Here is a 19,936-nt window from a genome sequence, read left to right as displayed (position 1 = left end):
ATTGCCTTAATTCTGCTCCAACTATGACCTGCACCAAGAGATATTCTGCCTTTTGAAACATTTCCTAATTTCTCCTATCAAATGTAGCTGCTTATATTCTGCTTCCTTACATCAGGTTGAAACTCTTTTTAATAGTTGTACAAAGCTGAATAATGGTTTCTCAAAGGTATCAGGACCTAATCCCTGGAACCTTAAATCTTATTTGATAAGAAAAAAGATCTTTGTAGATGAGATTAAATTAAAGATCTTGACATGGAGAAATTATCCTGGATTACTTGTGTGGACATTTGCCATGGCAAGTGTCTTATAAGAGAAAAGAAGAGAGATTCAACACCATCCACAAATGGAGACAGAGATCAAAAGTAATTCAGTCACAAACCAAAGAATGGCAGCAGCCACCAGAAGCTAGAGGAGGCACGAAATGGATTCTCTTGTAAAGCCTTCCTGGAAAACATGGGCTCTGCTGACATCTAATTTCATACTTCTGGCCTCCAGAACTGTAAATAATAAATTTCTGTTGTTTTAGTCAATCAGGTGTGGCAATTTATTACAGCAGCCACAGGAAACTAATAGAATATTCTAACAAATCCCTGTTAACTGCTAGTGACCAAACATGATGTAATATTTTATCCATGAAAGAAATGTATCAAAATCATCCCTAGAGAAAAAATTTAACTTAATTGGATGTATTTATTATTATTAGGAGTTTGGTTGTGTTACTCAATAATGTAGAAGTGTTTCTAAGTAAGAAGAATGCTTAGTTTGAAGCAGGTGAGTATCACTTAAATATCTTCACAGAATCAAGCCTGGTGAAAGTTTTAATCATGGAATGGCTAGTTATGCATCCCAGAAGTATCTCCATTGCTTTGAACAGTTTTTTAATCTGTTTCTTCTTCTTCCCAAACTTAGTGCAACTAGAAAACTAAGTTAAAAGACTGCAATTGATACAAAATCTTGAAAAGTTTAACATGGTAGGTCACAGCCAGCAATATTTAAATATCCAGCTATCAGCTACATCTATCATGACACTTGTTATCTTTTTATGCTTTTAATTTTTATTCTCATGAAAAAAGTTAAGGAACTTCTCCTTTCTTTATTAGCCATCTTTGCTTGTGAAGGTCCAGTTTAAGTTGAAAGACAATATTTCTTTTGGGTTGTTTATATGATCTTGTAGAAATTCCTTATATATTCTTAATATAGACTCTTTCTTCATGACATGTATTGCAAATAACCTCATTGGTTAGCTATTCACACTCTTAGTAGCTATTCAAACTCTTTTGATAAACAGAGTTCTTATATCTAATGTGAAACAATTTACCAAGGTTTTCCTTTACAGTCAGTATTTTTCTGTTATGTTTAAGAAAACTGCCTACCAAAAGATCGTAAAAACAGTGTCCTATATTATTTTCTGGAAACAGTCTATTTTTACATTTTAGAACTACACTCTAAAACTGCAATCTGCCTGGCATTTGTGTGGGAAATGGGGTAAGGAAGGCTTTGTTGTTGTTGCTGTAGTTCACATGGCCGTCCAGTTGTGCTAACGTATTTGGTTGAATAGAATGCATCAATGTTCTGCAATGCCACCTTTTCAAAAAGCAAGAAGACAGAGTCTGCACCCTCAGTTATGTTCCATTTTTACATGTTTATATTTGTCTATATTCAATCTACACTATACTGTCTTAATTATTGTAGCTTTTAATAAATTATGATATATGGTAATATATGTACTGCAATTTTATTATTTTCCTTAAAAAGTACTCATATTCTTGGCCCTTCGAATTTTCTCTAATTTAGAGCTAGCTTGCCAATTCACACACAGATGTACAATTTGAGGATTTTAAATAAAATAAATTTAATCTGTAGATCAATTCAAGGAAAACCAACAATCTGACCTGTGCATATATCACCTCTTTGCATTTATTAACATTGCCTTTTATTAGACATATTTCTAAGTACTTTATATTTCCAATGCATTTGTAAATCATAAAATTTTGATAACTGTATTATCTCACTATTAACTCTATTATCTCACTATTAACTGTATTATCTCACTATTAACTGTATTATCTCACTATTAACTGTATTATCTCTCACTATTAAATGTATTATCTCACTATTAACCAGTTGTAGATACACAACTGGTTTTATGTAATGACTCTGACAAATAACAGCTTTATTTACATATTCTAATAATTTATATATTCTTTTTATTTGCAATTTATACAATCATATTTACTGTAAATAATTACAGTTTTATTTGTTCCTTTTTAATTGTTATACCATTTTCTCCTGCCTCATTATACTGCCTAAAATATTTAATGTAAATAGTGGAAATGGGAATTCTCTTATCTCATGTAGCATATGACAGGAAGCTTTCAAACTTCTATAAAGAAGTGTAATGTTTAGAAGCCTGTTGTTTATGAATAAGTCATGTTTTTCATAGTACTTTCTGTCACATTGACTTCTATTTCTAGTTTGGTAATTCTCTATAAAAATAGACATTGATTTGATCAAATGATTTTTATGACACTATTGAGTTGATTTAATAAGTTTACTCTTGTTCTGCTAATGTGCTAAAACACCTTGATTAATTTTCAAATGTTAAATTAATATTTTATTCCTGAGAAAATACAAATTTGTGGCATCACAGTTTTCATTTTATAAATTTTTACATTTGATGTGTTAATATTTTGTGTAGAGATTTGCATCTGTGGTCAATAATGAAATTGGCTTGTAATTTTCCTGAATGGTAACATCACCATAAAGTTGATTCCAAAGTTATACTTGTCTTATAAAATTTCCTACCTTTTTAGTGTAGCATTGTCTTCATTTGTTTTTTAATTGCTTTGTAGATATATTACTGAAACCACATTTATCTCACATTTTCTCCCTGTGAATAATTCTTTTTTGTCATTTTTTTTTTTTTTTTTTGAGACGGAGTTTCACTCCTGTTACCCAAGCTGGAGTGCAATGGCATGATCTTGGCTCACCGCAACCTCCGCCTCCTGGGTTCAGGCAATTCTCCTGCCTTAGCCTCCCGAGCAGCTGGGATTACAGGCACGCACCACCATGCCCAACTAACTTTTTGTATTTTTAGTGGAGACGGGGTTTCACCATGTTGACCAGGATGGTCTTGATCACTTGACCTCGTGATCCACCCACCTTGGCCTCCCAAAGTGCTGGGATTACAGGTGTGAGCCACTGTGCCCGGCCGAATAATTCTTTGATAGATATAAACTGTTCATATTGTGTCCCTCTTCTTGTTTCACTTTTGGTGGTAAATTATATTTTCAAAGAAATTTGTCTACTTCAAATAAATCTTAATGTTGAAAATGCTTTCACCATAACAAGATAAAATTGACAATTTTTCACTCCACCTATTTTTGTAGTTTTGAAAATAAATTTCTGTTCCAAACTGTAATAAATTCTTTAACATTGCATACTGAATATTTAGATAATATTTTTACATTGGTTTTAAGTTTAACTCATGTTTGTATGAATTATTTGGACTGTGTTTTTGCTGTTGGCCATGATTTTGTCATTGTATTCTTTTAAAACACATAGCAGCTTTTCTATTCTTTACTTACTTTCATCAATCTCTGAGGGCTCATTAATAAATTTTCAGTATTTAGTTTTTTAATAAATACATAAGCATTCTACATTCTGATTTTATATACACATGGCTATATCTCTCTCATGCTTCCCAAATGATATCCTGGCTATATAGACATCTTAAGTGACAGGTTTTAACTCTCCAAGACATCTGTAAAAGTTGCTTAGTTATCTCTAATGTATAATAATTGAGAGAAAAACATCTGATGCCATTCATATTTCTGTTTCTAAATTTAGAAAAAAACTTTTATTTAAAAAGTGCTGTTATTTTTGTTTCATTTTATTTATTTTCTTTATCTGTATTGTTTGGGGATTTGAATCGCATATTATTCTTATAATTGATTTGTGCATGGAAAATGACAAATCTAATGCTGCCTAGGTTTTTCTCTTCCCTATGGCATTTCTTCCTATTATATTATCTCCAGTACAGTTACATTAATGTTTAATACATTTATTCAGAGATATAAGAATTACTAAGGTTAGATGGAGAACAACTTTAAAAAGTGTGATAAAATATCCTGAGCTATTTCTAATAGTAGGAAACGCCCAGAACTCTGACATAGAGACATGCATAAAAGATTCAAATAAGTTATCTTTTAACTATTCTTCCTGTCATGACTAGTTTTTAATCACTCAAGACCTGCAACTGTATGTGAAACTTGTGTTTCATTATGAGTGGTAGGAAATGGGGGATTTTAAGAATGGACTTTAGGGTAAAATACAATGTCATTTTCTAGGAGCATGAGCACACAGTGTTGCCAACTTCTCTGGGAGTGAATTTCCTTTCCTATAGTCTGAGGAAATTCACATTATCCTCTTAATTTCTATCATATCATTATGAATAAATACATATTGGCTTTTTATTATTACTTTTACATTATAATTGGCGGTGCTATTGTTATCATCAGCAGCATAACTGTTTTAAAATTTATGCCTACTGTTAGATAACCATATGTGAAGACTTGATTAATAATAGTTATCAATCCCAAATGTTGCTATGAACTACTATGGTTGGTTATATCGGTGCCTAAGTAAGTCACAGTTTTTGTTGCACACTGGTTATTTAAACAAATATTACTGAGCTCTTTCATGATGTAAAAACGATGCATATCCTTTTTGTCTTTTGATGTTCTTCCACTTAGGTTGTTTGGAAGCCACATTTTAACTTCAAAAACTTTTATGCTGTTTCCAGAAGTGCCCTTCAATACCAGGAAAACATCACTCCTAGACTCTCCTATGTAATTATTTAATGGGGTAAAGGGTACTTTTTTCTCCTTCTACAAACCTTCTTCAGAATGATTAATGAAAAGCTGCTCAACTCATGCTTCCAGATTCAAGATTTTCCCCTGATTTACCAAGTTGTTTTCATCCCTATCAGTTGCACTATTCACATAATCAAATTTACCTAATTCAGGAGTAATGCTTTAATATTCCATCTGGTCTCTCTACTTCTAATGTCCGTTTATCTAAATCACTTTTCACAATGATACCCTCATACTTTTCTATAGTAAGCCTAGATCATCACTCCTTATATTTTGCAGAGCAAGCAATACCTATCCAGTGCAGAGAGTGCTGTAGATGCCTTACACGTAGTTTCCAGGCTTGCTGCTAATACAAGAGTGTTATTACAATCCAGTAGATGAGCAAATGTAAACACAAAGTAGTTAGGTTGCTTACACAGCTCATCAGGTGCAAATCTAAGGTGAAATCATGTTCTCACTCCAAAGACAGCTCTTTTTTTCAGGTTATCAAGTTATCTGCCATCAAAGTCCAGTACATTACAAGTCCTGCATGAATTAGCTTCAACTCCAGTTTTTTCTTCCAACTTTAATTTCATTCATTGACTTCATATTTTCTGTAGTTTATTGAAACTTATGACAATCCTTAATCAAGACTTCAGAATTTCTTCCTCCATTACTCTATTATCATTACTTGATTTACCTTTTAATGTTCCTCTTCAAGATCCCTAAATTTTGAAATCCTTCCCATTAGGATCATTTTTAATACTACATCCTCCAGGAAGGAATGACTGTTTTCCTTCTGAGAAGTAATTAGTAATTCTTATTGTTCCTTAATACATTGCTTCATAGTAACTTGTATGAGAATTATTTATAAACAAGTCTTTTCCCCTACAACAAATTACACATTTATCTTGAAATATAACTTATTTGTGCCTTTGTTTGGTGATTATCAGAGGAAATTACACAGAATGAAGGTTCAATAGGTTAAGTTTACTTGAAGTGCCTAAAGTAAAATATTACACTAGTGTTCATTGGAACTTAAAGGCAGGATATCCAATGTCTAACTTCTTTTCTTATATTGCCCTCCCTGGAAAAAAATTGTTATTGAATTTTTATATAAGTTTAACATAATTAACTTCAAAGACAACTAATAAAATTAACAATAGTTGTGAAATAAATATCCTCTAAAATGTACTTTCTAGTTCTATTACTTAACATTGACACATTTTTCTCTTATATTACTTTCCAGAAGGGAGTCAGTGAATCCATGATTATTTGAGAGCTGATTATAAGTTTGTAAATTATCCAGGCCATTGACTTCTTCTCCTGCCTTCTGCTAAATGAGTTTTGCCCATTTTTTCCCTTCATTGGCACAGTGAAACTCAGAGAAATCTAAAAAACATGTAACTCAACTCATTCAATTTTGCTTTCTGTTATGGAATAAATAATAGGGGATAGATTTCAATTATTTATCAAAAACAATGCTTATAAATTACCTGGGAATTTTTAGTGTTCCATCTCTGTAATTAATACAGTTAATTGACAGTTAACTCTATATTTTGTATTTAAGAATAAATCAACATTCTTTATTGCCTCTCCAGCAGGAATATTATTTATTTGGATATTGGTTATTTGCAAGATTAATCAACATGCATGTGCCAAAACTCTATAAATTATTGTAATGTTCTTAACTAAGTAAAAACCAGAAATATGATAGCTGTAGGCAACCACAATATCCCTCCTTAGTTATGGGGTTTTATCTTAACTGCAGCTGCTGTCTTCCTAGCCATATCGCATAGTAAAATAAATATTACTATGGCAAAATCTCATTGTGAATACAAGTTTCATTAAGAATGTGGTATGAGTTATACCCTATGTATTCCAAAGAGTATGTAGTGAACACTGTAAAGAATTACAAGGTTAACAATTCAAAATGAACCTGGGAGGGGAAGAGAAAGGGGAGATCCAAACGGTTGCCTAAGTAAGTCTTTTAATGTTCAACTTACACTATTTTCTGTAATGTCATTCATAAAGCAAATAAAAATATTATTTTAAATTTATATATTTAAATTTTTATTTTTTATTTATGAATTAAATTTTAATTTTTAAAATTAATAAAACTTATTTAAATTAAGACAAATAAACCAACTTATATGAGGCCTAGTATATACAAGGAAACAACCTGAAAGAAGTACTGTCATTGGCACCAAGGATAGGTCAGTGGCATTAAAGAAAGAATGGAATGATGGACATTTGTTCCCCCTATTTCTGGGTTCTATGTGATTCTGTGGTTCTACTTTTTAAATAAAAGTAGTTCCCCACAAAAAAGGCAACATTTCTGACCAGTGTTAATATCAGACATGGTTAGTGATTTTACTGCAATGTAGGTACTTAATCACTATGCAGAGACCTGTACAAAATGTGAGGAAATTAACCATTTCTCAAAATACATAAAAATGCAGCAAGAAAGAGCCCATCAGAATATGCAATTAAATATGATTAAAAACATCTGTAAAAATTATGGTATCAATTAGACAGAAGAAAGCAAAAGAAAAAGATTAAGGTAAGAAATCAATTTGGGGAAAGAATTGGAAGAATGTTTGTATACTGTACTTGAAAACTGTATTTTTGCCTGAACTGCTAACAATAAATTCATGTTATAACTGGGACCTCCTCCTCCCTCTAACAGGGTTGCCAATTAAGGAGCTCTTCCTCTTCTGCCAGAGAGCGATCAATAGAGCCATACTAATGAATCAGTTCTAAATGTATATGACTTAATAGAACCAATCAAAATTCTTAATCTAGAATTTAAACTGCTCACATTTTAAGAAAATATTTTATTTTATTTTATTTGTAGGTATTAAGATTCATGGAAGCCTGAACTCTTTAGTGCCTTCTTTGCCAGCAAATAGAAGAAACCTGCCCAGAAATCAAGAAGCTTGATTTTCAATGGCGTAAGTCTAATCTTAGATAAAGAGCACTAGGCTCACCTTTGAACTTACCAGTCATATGAACCCATATATTTCCTTATTGATGAACTTGCTTTGAGGGAGTTTCCCATTATGTAACCAAAATGCAGGTATATTTGCATGTTTGAAAAGGAGTGGCGAAAGTATCTAAAGTTGGTATAATTGCTTAAAAATATTAATGGGTAAAAAATGCACAGTGGAAAATCTTGAAGAATAAATATTGCAATTTAGAAAATTATGTAGAAGTTGGCAAATATATTGAGTATAAGTACAGCAGACATTATATACAATGTTAAAATATGAAAACATAAAAAATAATATAAGACCCCTCAATAATTTTACTATCTAAAACATTGTTGACATACATGAATGTATATCTGTATATTTTCACTTATATAATTAACCACATTTCTCTTGGGAGATTTAAAAAGCCTTCAGGTTTACATCATTAGAAGTATGATTGTAATAAACATACTTTATATTCTTCTCTCTTAATTTCCTTAAAGTTGATTCCTAAAAGAGAAGTTCTTAATTGAGTGTAAATACTTCTTCAATTTACAGTTTAATAGATGACAGTGATAAAGCATTATTATAGTGTTAATTTTTCCCAGGCGGCTCACATTTGTAATGCCACTACTTTCAAAGGCTGTGGTGGGCAGATCACTTTGAGGTCAGGAGTTTGAGACCAGCCTGTCCAACATGGTGAAATCCTGTCTCTACTAAAAATACAAAAATTAGCCAGTCATGGTGGTGAGTACCTATAGTCCCAGCTACTTGGGAGGCTGAGGCAGCAGAATCACTTGAACTTGGGAGGCAGAGGTTGCATTGAGTCGAGATCACACCACTGCACTCCAGCCTGGATAAGAGAGAGAGACTCCATCTCACCATCGCCAACAAAAATATTACTATAGAAGTTAAACATTTTGGTATATTTACTGGACATTTATTTCTTCCATCATTGGACTGTGTTTTTTTCTTCTAGATTGTATTTTTGCTTGTTTTGTAGATTGTATTTTTCTCTATTTGTGTGAATAATCCCTTAATGTATTAAAAATATTGACATTTGGTCTATTGTATGAAAAGTAAATATTTTCTGCAAGGTTTCCTCTGGCATTTAATTTTACTTACAATTATTTATATAAAGAATTTTATTTTAACTTGTTCTATTACAGTGTATGAGCAAAAAAAAAATGAAAAATTTAAAAAGACCAAGAAAAGTAAATTTTATGATGCTTAGAGAAGAGAAAGAGGAAAATGATTTGAAGCAACATCAAGATATCTTGGGGTATCAGGTAATGGAGAGATGACAAGATGATTAAAGAGGAAGGAAGTTGAGGCAGTACATGACAGCCATGACTATACTGAAGTAAATATAACTTATTTTTTAATTTGGAGAGATAAGTAAAAGAATATAATTGGATTACTTTTGCAAGAGAAGATATTTTCCTTTCCTGTCACTTTTCCCTGTCATCGTGAATTCTTATAATTTTATGTTGCCTCAGTATCCATTTTGAACACGAGTTTAACTTTCTCATACTAGAAGCAAGGCAGTCACACTGACACAGTTTCCAGTTCTATACCACGCCTAAGTGGCTCAAGCCAGTGGCCAGAGATAACTCAGATGCATCTCTTCTGCCTCGCCTTGCAGACTGGGGTCTCCATTCTGGCCCCTTTCTTTAGAGGAAGGATTGAGACATTTGCCCAGAAACTTAAAGTGACCCACATTCTAATCTCTCATATGTACTGCTAGTTGCCCCTTCTCTCTGTTTCTGCTTGACCCTTAATTTCTGCCTTATGCGACTCAGGAAAAAAGTCTGCCCTCCTGACTCATGCCCACCTTGCCCAGCATTTGTAAGTAAAAATCTTTTGAGTTGTTTTCTATTGTTGGCAGTGTATTGAATTTGCACCTTCCATCTGCCCCAGGCTGTGTTTTCCCCAGAACACAAGGGAGAATACCAGGTTGGACTCACAGGGGGAGAGCAATGGTCAGTCTGGCATAAACTAGACACAGGTCAAAGGAGCCACAAAGGCATCTGCCAGTATAATCAGTTTTCCCATGTGAGGGATCCCCTGGTTACTGGTTGGACAACTGGTCATTAGGTCATCAACCAGGTCAAAATAATACCCTGTAAGAATACCCACGTTCAGGTCCCCTTCATTTTCCATTAGGACAGGGTTGACAGCCACTCTGGTCCTGGAACCCTTATTTAGCTTGGTGCTCTCAAAATACCTCTCCCTACTTTCTTTCTCCTTCCCTTCTTCTACCTCTTCTCATTCTCCTGACTAATCCCCTCCGAATTTCTCCCCATTTTCCTTTTGTTCCCCCTTTTTATTCATTCCTTCTTCATCTTCGCCCTAAAGAGCTTTGTATCCTGTGTTGCCACAACTCTAAAAACAGACACTCTTTATTTGGATTTAATGGATATGTCGGCTTTGTGTTCTGTTATAGAAGTATCATACATCTGATCGCTTTCTCTAACTTCTGGATTACATGAAGAAGAGAATTTAAAAATCCTGCTTTCTTATGCAGGTAGATCTAGACCCTTGACAGTATTTTTCTTAATTTATTACTCCAGTTAAAACCTTGGCCATTTTTACACAAATCTTCTTGCCTTTTTTCTGTTCCAACACACATTCTTATTTTTTAATTGTCCCTAATGTAAATTTTGGCACAAGCCACTCTATTAGATACTTTAAAAGTATATTTATGGAAGTTTATTCTTCCAGAGCCTTTCAGTACAGAATAACCCAATTAAAGACAATATATCTAATGTCATTCAATTTGACATGATTTTAGATGTTCACAGAAGATAAAAGCTTTGGTGTAGTTCCAAAGTAAATGTATTAAATTTCTCCCAGAAAATTTACATTCCTCCGCTTTTGCACATTTCAGCTTATGTCATTTAGAGTTGCTGTATATATTTCATTAGGGATGCTAATTGATCTCAACACATTATTTACGGAAAACACGTTTAGTGTACAATGTTCCATTGTTCAAATTTAAGATGTTACTTGCATTGTTTATAGCATCTTCACTGGTACAAACCAAAAAATGAAATCTAATTTATGTTTCCCTAAATCTTTTCTTAGGCTCACTTAATTCTTAATTTCTACAAGGGTATTGTAATATTTCACAGCAGATGTAACTTCCTATAATATTACATATAAGGAGTACCCTTTTTCTGATGTTGTAAATGCTGTCTTGATAGCACTTCTGCTACTACCATTTTAAACATTTTCAGAGCATAATTGATTTTACTGTCAAAAATGTTTTCATGGCAATTGACATATCTCAGACTCAAAATAATGATATATGCTTTCAAAAATCAGAAGGATTTGGCTCCAATCATAAAGGCATTTAGATGTAAGTTGTTTGATTTATGATGGGATTTTAGGAGTTATTTAGTTCTCAATTTTCATGCCAGTAAAAGTGAGAGGGATGAGGAAAAGGTGATATTCATTAAGACACACAAGCACTATTAATTCTAAGAATCCATTGGTACTAGAATTAGGCTTTTATACAATCCTGCCATTTTAATGTATACAAACTGCATTCCAGTTAAATTAGAAAAGTAAAATTTTGGCAAACTCCTTTTGTGATCCAGGCTTAAGTTTCACTGTTTAAAAATATTAATAATGTCCTCCATCTCTTACAGAGATATGTTAAATATTAAATGAATAATATCCATAAAGAACACAATGCTTGACCTATAGTAAATTTATAAGTGAGAGCTGTCATTATTATTTTTATTCTATATCATTTAACCTATGAAATAAATGAAAAATACAACCATATTATTGATTACCCTTATCTATCTTGGATCTTTTAAACAGGAGTTCATTAATGTATAATTGTTAGATAATCTCAGTTGCTTAAAAAATCTTCAAGAGCTGTTTAACACTACTACAAATTCTAAACTGTATAAAACTGGACTATGTTCTAGCATCTTCCTTTTCAAGTTTTACATCAACAACCTAATAGACAATTAGTTTAACTGGCATTGTATAGAAAATAATAACATAAGCGTTCTTTATATTGATGAGGTTTGAATATTTTGACCCTGAGGCAGAGTTATGCATCAGATCAACCTGCTGATTACAAGAACAATTTGGTGATGCTCTCCAATATTTAAAATTTAAAAATGTAAAAATTATGTTCTACAGGTACATTTCTTCACAATAGTCATGAGAACATTTCATTCATTTTAGTGGGGACTGAAGTTCTCTAAAAACTAGATCAGGTGACAATGTGTGCCTTTTTAGATAAAATTGTCTCTTTTGTATTAAGCAATGCAACTTGGCATCTTAACTTTCTATGTTCACAAGCTATTATGAAGTCACTATTAGAAGAAAATATACAACCTACTTTTGAGTGATCTTAAGGTCACATCTCTCTATATATATATAAAAAAAATTGTCATGAGGAAAAGGTAAAAATTGAATTTCTAAACTTGCATAACAAATGCCACATAGACCTTTTGTGCACATACAAATTTCTTAATCAACAGTGGATTATTATCAGCACATTGATACTATTAATTTTAAGTAGTCTCACAGTTATGAGCCACCTGCTTAAACCATTTGGCTCAGAGAGATAGCCACAGATGTATGAATATTTTTTCTTCCATTTTACTAAGCTCTTTCCTTATGTATATAACAGCATCAGAAGCAATATTCTTAAAAATGTGTGCCACTAAAATACTTAATGTTTATAATGTGACATTATTAATAATGGGGCAGGGAAAAGGCACAAAAGTTTATTCAAGAGTTTCCTATTGGCTATTTTTCTGATGGGCGCCTTTTGAATAATCTCTCCCACTTAATATTCACAACTGCCCTTTGAGATAGACAACAGTATGCCCAGGTTATTATCGAAATCCTTCAGGTGTAGATTAATAACCAGTTCAGGACAAAGTTCTAGGATCTCAATTCTTCTTACTCCAATCATGTGATTATTATAATATATAATAATACTTTTAAGAATCCATCAAAATAATATGTGCATTACATATGCATATATATGGTGTGAACATTTAAGACATATTTTGGCTGGGCGTGGTGGCTCACACCTGTAATCCCACCACTTTGGGAGGCCTAGACAGGTGGATCACCTGAGATCAGGAGTTCAAGCACAGCCTGGCCAACATGGTGAAACCCTGTCTCTACTAAAGATGCAAAAATTAGCTGGGAGTTGTGACATGTGCCTGTAGTCCCAGCTACTCGGGAGGCTGAGGCAGGAGAGTCACTTGAACCCAAGAGGTGAAGGTTGCAGTGAGCCAAGGTCACGTCACTGTATTCCAGCCTTAGGGACAGAGGAAGACTCCATCTCAAAAAAAAAGAAGCCATATTTTGATCTGGGGAAATATTTCAAATATATTTATGATCTGAACTATTAGACTACATTGTCTGATGACCAACTTTTTTTTTATTCCTTAAAATCTTCTGTTTTCTAGCACCATTGTTCTCACAGTTCTCTGCCTCCTGCTAGATTCCCACCATTCATGGTGATTTTTTTCAACATTTTGCTTAGACTCAGGAATGAAATATTTCCCTTGGCTGGTTACTTTCTCGAGGAGGGAAATATATTATGGACTATAGGCCATTCATCATTCAACAACTAGAAAACATATGTTTCATCTGGAAATGATAGGATATGTTGCTGCTATTCATTAAGATGGATATACAAAAATAGCAAAAGTAGTATGATTTTATCTATAAGGAAAAAGGGCTTGTTCAACATTCAGACATACATGTTGGCAATATGTTTGCAAAAACTTTGCCTTATAACCTCTATTATTTTGGATACAAACAATTTTTCTACTTCCTGCGATGGCCTGGAATAGAATGTGGGGAACAATTTTTTTCTGATCCATTAGAGAAATACTTTTTCTGAAAATGAACTAGTTAGGAATATTGTGCTAGTCAAGAGAACTTGTAGGTAATCAATCCTAAATCATCAGAGTTTTTGAAAGCTGTTTATATCATCAAGTATCAAAAAGTGTTTGACAATATAATTTATCACATTGATATTGAAACTGGAAAAACTTTATATAGCTTAGGGAGTTGGCATTTAAAATTTCACAGAATTTTTTATGACAGGCTTTGGTAATATGATTTGTGACCAAATATGAAGCAGCAGAAAAATGTTAAAATTAAGAAGCACCGTCAGTGTAACTGCTGAGAAAATGGGAAAGAATGAATGATACATCACATGATTTTCCTGCCTTCTTACTCCCAACACTTTCATACAAAATCAAGTGATAGTTCCACTAAGGAGGGATGGGTAAATTATAAAAAGGCTGAATTGCCTTTTTTCCGTTCTAAACAATGAATATATATACCTTGTTTTCTGCTAAAAGCACTTACAAAAAAGAGAATCTTTTTTATATGGAAGAATAACTATTACAGACTTTTATACTATCTACCCAATAGGGCTGCCTTCTAGAATAGAAAGAGATGGTGGATTGGACTTTTTGGGGAACCAATACTTGGTGAAGCAAAAAGTTCTGAAACCGCTATCAAGTCTGGCACTAAATTGTGCTTTTACAACCTACAGCAGAGGAGTTATAAGTTCTCTCCTATTGCAATACTTTGCAAATGTCAAAATAATCCATTATGCAAGCCTGCCAATCTTCCTCAAAGCTCTCCATTCAGTTTCAGGGGAGAACATAGATGGTAATCAAATGTCTTTGATTCAAACAACATTACAGCTGACACATGAAAAAATTCAAAGAAAACAGAAAATAAACAGATTTCACAACTTTCATATTCTTAACAAGAAAGACTTATTGCTCAATTGAATGAGAATTTCCTATAGCCTTCACAGCCAGACTTTGAAGTAGTCACTAAGCATTTTTGTATAGTCTTTTAAAACACAAGTGTGCAATTAAAATGTATACAATTAAAAATGTAAATGTAACTTCAGTTTTTTAGTACTAATTAATAAAGTACAAAGTATATTATCATAGAGGGCCACAGAGGACATGAAGAGTCATAGAGAGAGATTGTATAGCATGGTGGTTAACAGTGTGGGTTCAGGAGTCAGACCTGCTGGATTTAAATCCCAGCTCTGCAACCGAATATGAAACCTTGGTCAATCTACGGAGCATTTCTTTGCCTCAATCTCCACATACCTCTTTCATATAACTGTTTTGAAAACTAACTGTACATTATGGGACTGGGAAGATGGCACAGTGGGAAGCACCAAAAATCTGTCTCCATATCTGAACAATAATTACACTGGAAGAATCTGTCTCATATAATTTTTTGTAACTCTGGGTTCTACTGAAGGCTTGTAACTTCCAGGGAAAGACTTGGACAGCAAATTGCAATTAATTTTATGACAGGCAGCTGTGTATGAGTGCTGAAAGCAGCTCACAAAAAGCTTGTTGGAGCCAGGGTAAGCAAAAAAAAAATTAATGTGTTCTCCAAATATCAAGGATCTGTGCTGTGATTGCTTATTGCTGCATTTGATCACAGAGGTCCCAACAACAATGTGGGTGTATTGCTTTTGCACATCCCTCTATTATTAAAGCCCCTCCCTTCTGCTAACATTACTTCCAGGAGATTTAAAGGGACAGAACTCTTCTCTACTTTCATTATTCTCCTTTTTTCCATTTAGAGCTCCATACATTAAAGATTGGGCCATTCAGAACGCAACTGCATATATGGGGGAAAAATTAAAAGTGATTATGCATGTCCAGGGAAAGATTCACCCTCAGAAAAGAACTTGAGAATATTGTAAGTTTAGATGTCAGTCTAATTCTGAGCACAAAGAAGATTGCAACAATTAAGAACTAGAAAGCATAAACAAAAAAGAATTTTAAAAAACAGCAAACCTAAGAAAAGGGAAAAATATGATTTCCAGAATTATCAGATTATTTGATTCAAATCTCCATTTTCAACAAAAAATTAAAAAGCATGCCAAGAAAGAGGAAAATATGGCTCATTCAAAGGAACAAAATAAGTGAACAGATACCGGCCATGAAAAGAACCTGATTGTAGATCTACTAGATAATGACTTTAAAATGTCTTAAAGGTTCTTACTTCAAGAACCAAAGGCATATGTGCAGAAAGTTAAGAGAAAAGTGTATTAACAAAATAGAAATATCAACAAAGAGATTTTTTAAAAACATAAAAAGGGACCAAAAAAAAAATTCAAGAGCTGAAAAACACAATAACTGAAATAAAAATTGACTAAGGAGATTAAAAGACAGATTTGAGCAGGCAGAATAAAGAATCAGTGAACCTGAGTTTAGGACAATTGAAATTGAAATTATCAAGTCTGATAAACAGAAAGAAAAAAGATTAAAGAAAAGTGAACAGAGCCTAAGAAATGTATCGGGTACCGTTAAGCAAATCAACATGTGCATTATAATAGTTCTGGAAGGAAAGAGAGATAAAAGAAAAGAGAGTATTTGGAAAAATAGTGGCTGAAAATGTCGCAAATTTGATTTAAAAAACATGAATATAAACACCAGCTAATGTTTGTATTTTTAGTAGAGGCAGGGTTTCACTATGTTGGTCAGGATGATCTCGATCTCTTGACCTCGTGATCCACCCACCTCAGCCTCCCAAAGTGCTGGGATTACAGGCGTGAGCCACCATGCCCGGCCTTGGAGTCATTTTCAAATGAGCATAAATAAATTGTCAATAATTTTTTGGACATTATTGAAAGAAGATATTTACAAGAGGTATATTCTACTCATATGATTCCAAATGATCTTGCTTGGGAAGATGGGTATTGTCATATACACTTGGATATGAAATAAGTAAAAGAATATCTTTACTACAGTTTAATTTCTGAGATATAGATCCTTTGAGACCCTTAAATACATTGTTTGGGGATTCTTTAAATTTTGGCTATTATTTGTTGATTTTAGATAGAAAAGTAAAAAAGATGACTCATTATCTCATTATTGCAGCATAAGATAGATTTGCTTCCACCAATCTATCAGTTTATGTTATAAAGTTATCCTTTCTTTTAAAAAAAAGCCACCTGTGTGAAACTAATTCTTTTTAATCCATGATCAGATTAATACATAAATGTTTATCTTTATTTTGTAAAGTCTTTAACTTGGCTACGGAAAGACCTTTTTTCTGAACGTTGCTTGAGCAATCCCACTTTACTTGAACTAATTTAAAACAAGGCATTAATTTATATCAGCAGAGACTGAATTGTGCTGCGAATCTATTGATCTACGTGAAAATTACACTGTGAGGTTCTCCTTAATTGTGTGTCAAAATCCAGTTGGGTACAGAAGATATTTATTGTCAACTTCTATCACAATATTGTGTTTTACTGTCAACATTAAATTTAAGGTAAATGCAGAAATATATACCTGTTCCAATAAAATATAGCACATATAAATTCATACTTGAATGAATAAAAATTTGAAAATTATTTTGATGGTCTATTCATTTTGATGCACTCAGAAAACATTGCAATATATCAAATTTGTCAAGAAATAATGCATTTTACTCTGTTAGCTATACTAATATCTGAGAAGTTAATATTCTTTTATGTTAACAACAAACATAATTGGCTGCTATACCTAGGAATTCTGTAGTGCATCCTTAAATAAATCCTGTATCTCTAAATTGTAAATAAAATCTAAATAAAAATTTATTTAATATTATAACATATGCAATTAATTTAAATACAAATTTAGAAAGAATTACAATAAAAAGGATTTCCTAATTATTCTTATTTTGAATTTTTCTGTTATTTATTACTGTCTTCTGGGAGGGCAAGATTTCCATTTTTATAAAAGCATATTGAGGTTTTAGCATGACACAAATTACATGTGTTATCTCTCTCTATCTGGTACAATGGCAAGGCTGTTTGAAGAAATAGGATTCAGGGGAGCTGTATTTCTAAAGCAATACCATTCTGAAAGAAATTTTCAGTAATTTATTGGACATACATTGTTTGGGGATTCTTTATTTTGGCTATTATTTGCTGATTTTAGATAAAAAAAACTTAAAAAGGTGACTCATCTCATTATTGCAGCAAAAACCGTAGAAATATATATTCAATGTTCAAAGTATGATACCAAAACACCTAGAAGACAGGTTCTGATTCAGTAACTCTCCAAGCTTATTTATTTTTGCCGTAATTTATCATGCATTGGAAAATATTCAGATATATCCTTGAAACCAAGAATATGTTAGACATGCATCTCTTTTTCAGTTACCTTTTATGTTTATGAAATAATATATAATTTTTTCAATATTTTTGATGTATTTTAGAGAACATAAATCCAATTAGTATTGCACAGTTATTCACATTTCAGTTGTACTGACATTATTTGTTTTAGTGTTAACAACATTCTTTCTGGCTTTCTGAAGCACACTATCATTGACATGTGAGTGAAAGCATGATTGGAGATAAGTTAATTCTACTGTTTTTGATTGATTTAAGCATTTTAAGTGGGCAGTAGCACATTGCTATGTAACTTTTGTGAATTTTCAATTCATTTCATGAAGATATTTTTCAGTTATCTAATATTTAATTTTATTTCCTAGACTTTTTATTTTAAAAATGTAGGGTTGGAAATAGGAAGATAAGTATAATTGTAGATATAATTATAAACATGGGAAGGCAGGCTTAATGGCTTCATTAAGAGGCTTCGTTATCCTCTTCTACTTCCTCACAAAATAACCAGGAAGATATAAAAAAGGATTTAAAACATCAATAACTTGAAATTCAGTGCTAAAAGACAAGTCAAAATCTTGTAGGAACTTAAAAAAAAATTACAGGACTGATGGAATTTGATTGAAGGAAAAAAAATGCTATTGAAACCTAAGTCCATTAGGCAATAATATATTCAGCTTCACAGAACTACACTGGATAATCTAGAAAGCAATGTTGATAGACATGCATTCAACCCTCATCTGTTGCCGGATTCAAAGAATATACAAATCTGAACTGTGGCATAAATTCCTCTGCTTTCTTGGGGGCTGTTCTGTTCTGTATTTCAATTCAGGCTACTAACCCAACACACACATGTGTACACCTTCCACTAACACACACACACACACACACACTCTCATGATTTTCTTCGATTAGATATAAATTCTAAATAACAATTTGGTAAAAAAAAGAATGGCAGGGTGTTTAGTCATCATACTTTACTCGCTGGAGACAATCTTTTTAATAAAAATTTACAGTAGTGTAGAAATTCTAATTTTTTACATAATTCTATAAAATTCTACAACTCTAAGCAAGATTTGGAGAGTAGAAGAGGTAAGCAATCATTTAAAGCCTGCTTAAAACCTAAAATTGACCTTGGAGTTGAATATATCAAGTTTCTTTTCAATTATTTGTTGAAGCATAAACAGTAGGTCCGAAAACACACTTTTTTGTCTTTTAAAAACTTGTATGAGAGGAGATTATGAATGCAGGCCACCACTACCACAAATTATGGAGTCAAGTTTCCCACAATTGGGGAAGTCACAGGGTTCAGCAGATCTGTAATAAAATGGATAAGCCTCACCCTGGGAAAACCACTTTCACGATCATGGTATCTCCTCTGCCAGATACATATAAAGGCAATCTTTTGACTCTTACCTATGAAAAACATTTACCCCGGTATCATTATCTCACATTATTCAAATATGAGTATTGAGGAAAAAAATGGAGCTAAGCAAGTACTGGAGAACAAAAATACAAAAACCAATATGAAGATTAGAGGAACAGCATACTTCAAGAGATGATCTATTGTGACGTGCAGAAGAAAGTATCTGGAATACAGTATTCTCTAACAATTGCTGTAATATATGGCTTTCATGTATCGAGAGTTACAAGTTAGTAGAGCAAAAAAAAGGATGAGGATGGAGATCAAAAGCATCCATATGAAATAAAAAGAATAAGCTAAAACAAGACAGGACACTAAAAATGGCTTTTAGTAGAGAGGGTAAAATTATAGGAAAAGCAAGCTTAAAATGTTTTCGAAAAACTAAAAGATAACAAGCAGTAGAATAGAAAATGGAATATATAGTTCCAAAAACCCTAGAGAATTTAAAGACACATAAATAATCTATGAAACAAAAGACAGAAAGCAAAGAGATAAGGGAAACATAAATAAGAGAAGGCACACATAATGAGACAAT

At 32.6% G+C, this 19,936-nt stretch overlaps 1 non-coding gene across 1 annotated transcript; it reads right to left on the bottom strand.

Annotated features, from left to right (window-relative positions):
• Positions 1–19,207: 19,207 nt before the first annotated feature.
• LOC135275070 (U1 spliceosomal RNA) lies at positions 19,208–19,371 on the bottom strand. The gene has a single exon (XR_010342783.1). It is a non-coding gene; the product is annotated as a U1 spliceosomal RNA (small nuclear RNA).
• Positions 19,372–19,936: the final 565 nt, after the last annotated feature.

The sequence above is a fragment of the Aotus nancymaae genome, unplaced genomic scaffold (genome assembly GCF_030222135.1).
Source record: "Aotus nancymaae isolate 86718 unplaced genomic scaffold, 86718_ANA_hifiasm-v0.15.2.pri h1tg000014l, whole genome shotgun sequence".
In the NCBI taxonomy this organism is placed as follows: domain Eukaryota; kingdom Metazoa; phylum Chordata; class Mammalia; order Primates; family Aotidae; genus Aotus; species Aotus nancymaae.
Note: the sequence above shows the minus strand (reverse complement) of the source record. Positions and strands in the feature narration are given on the sequence as shown.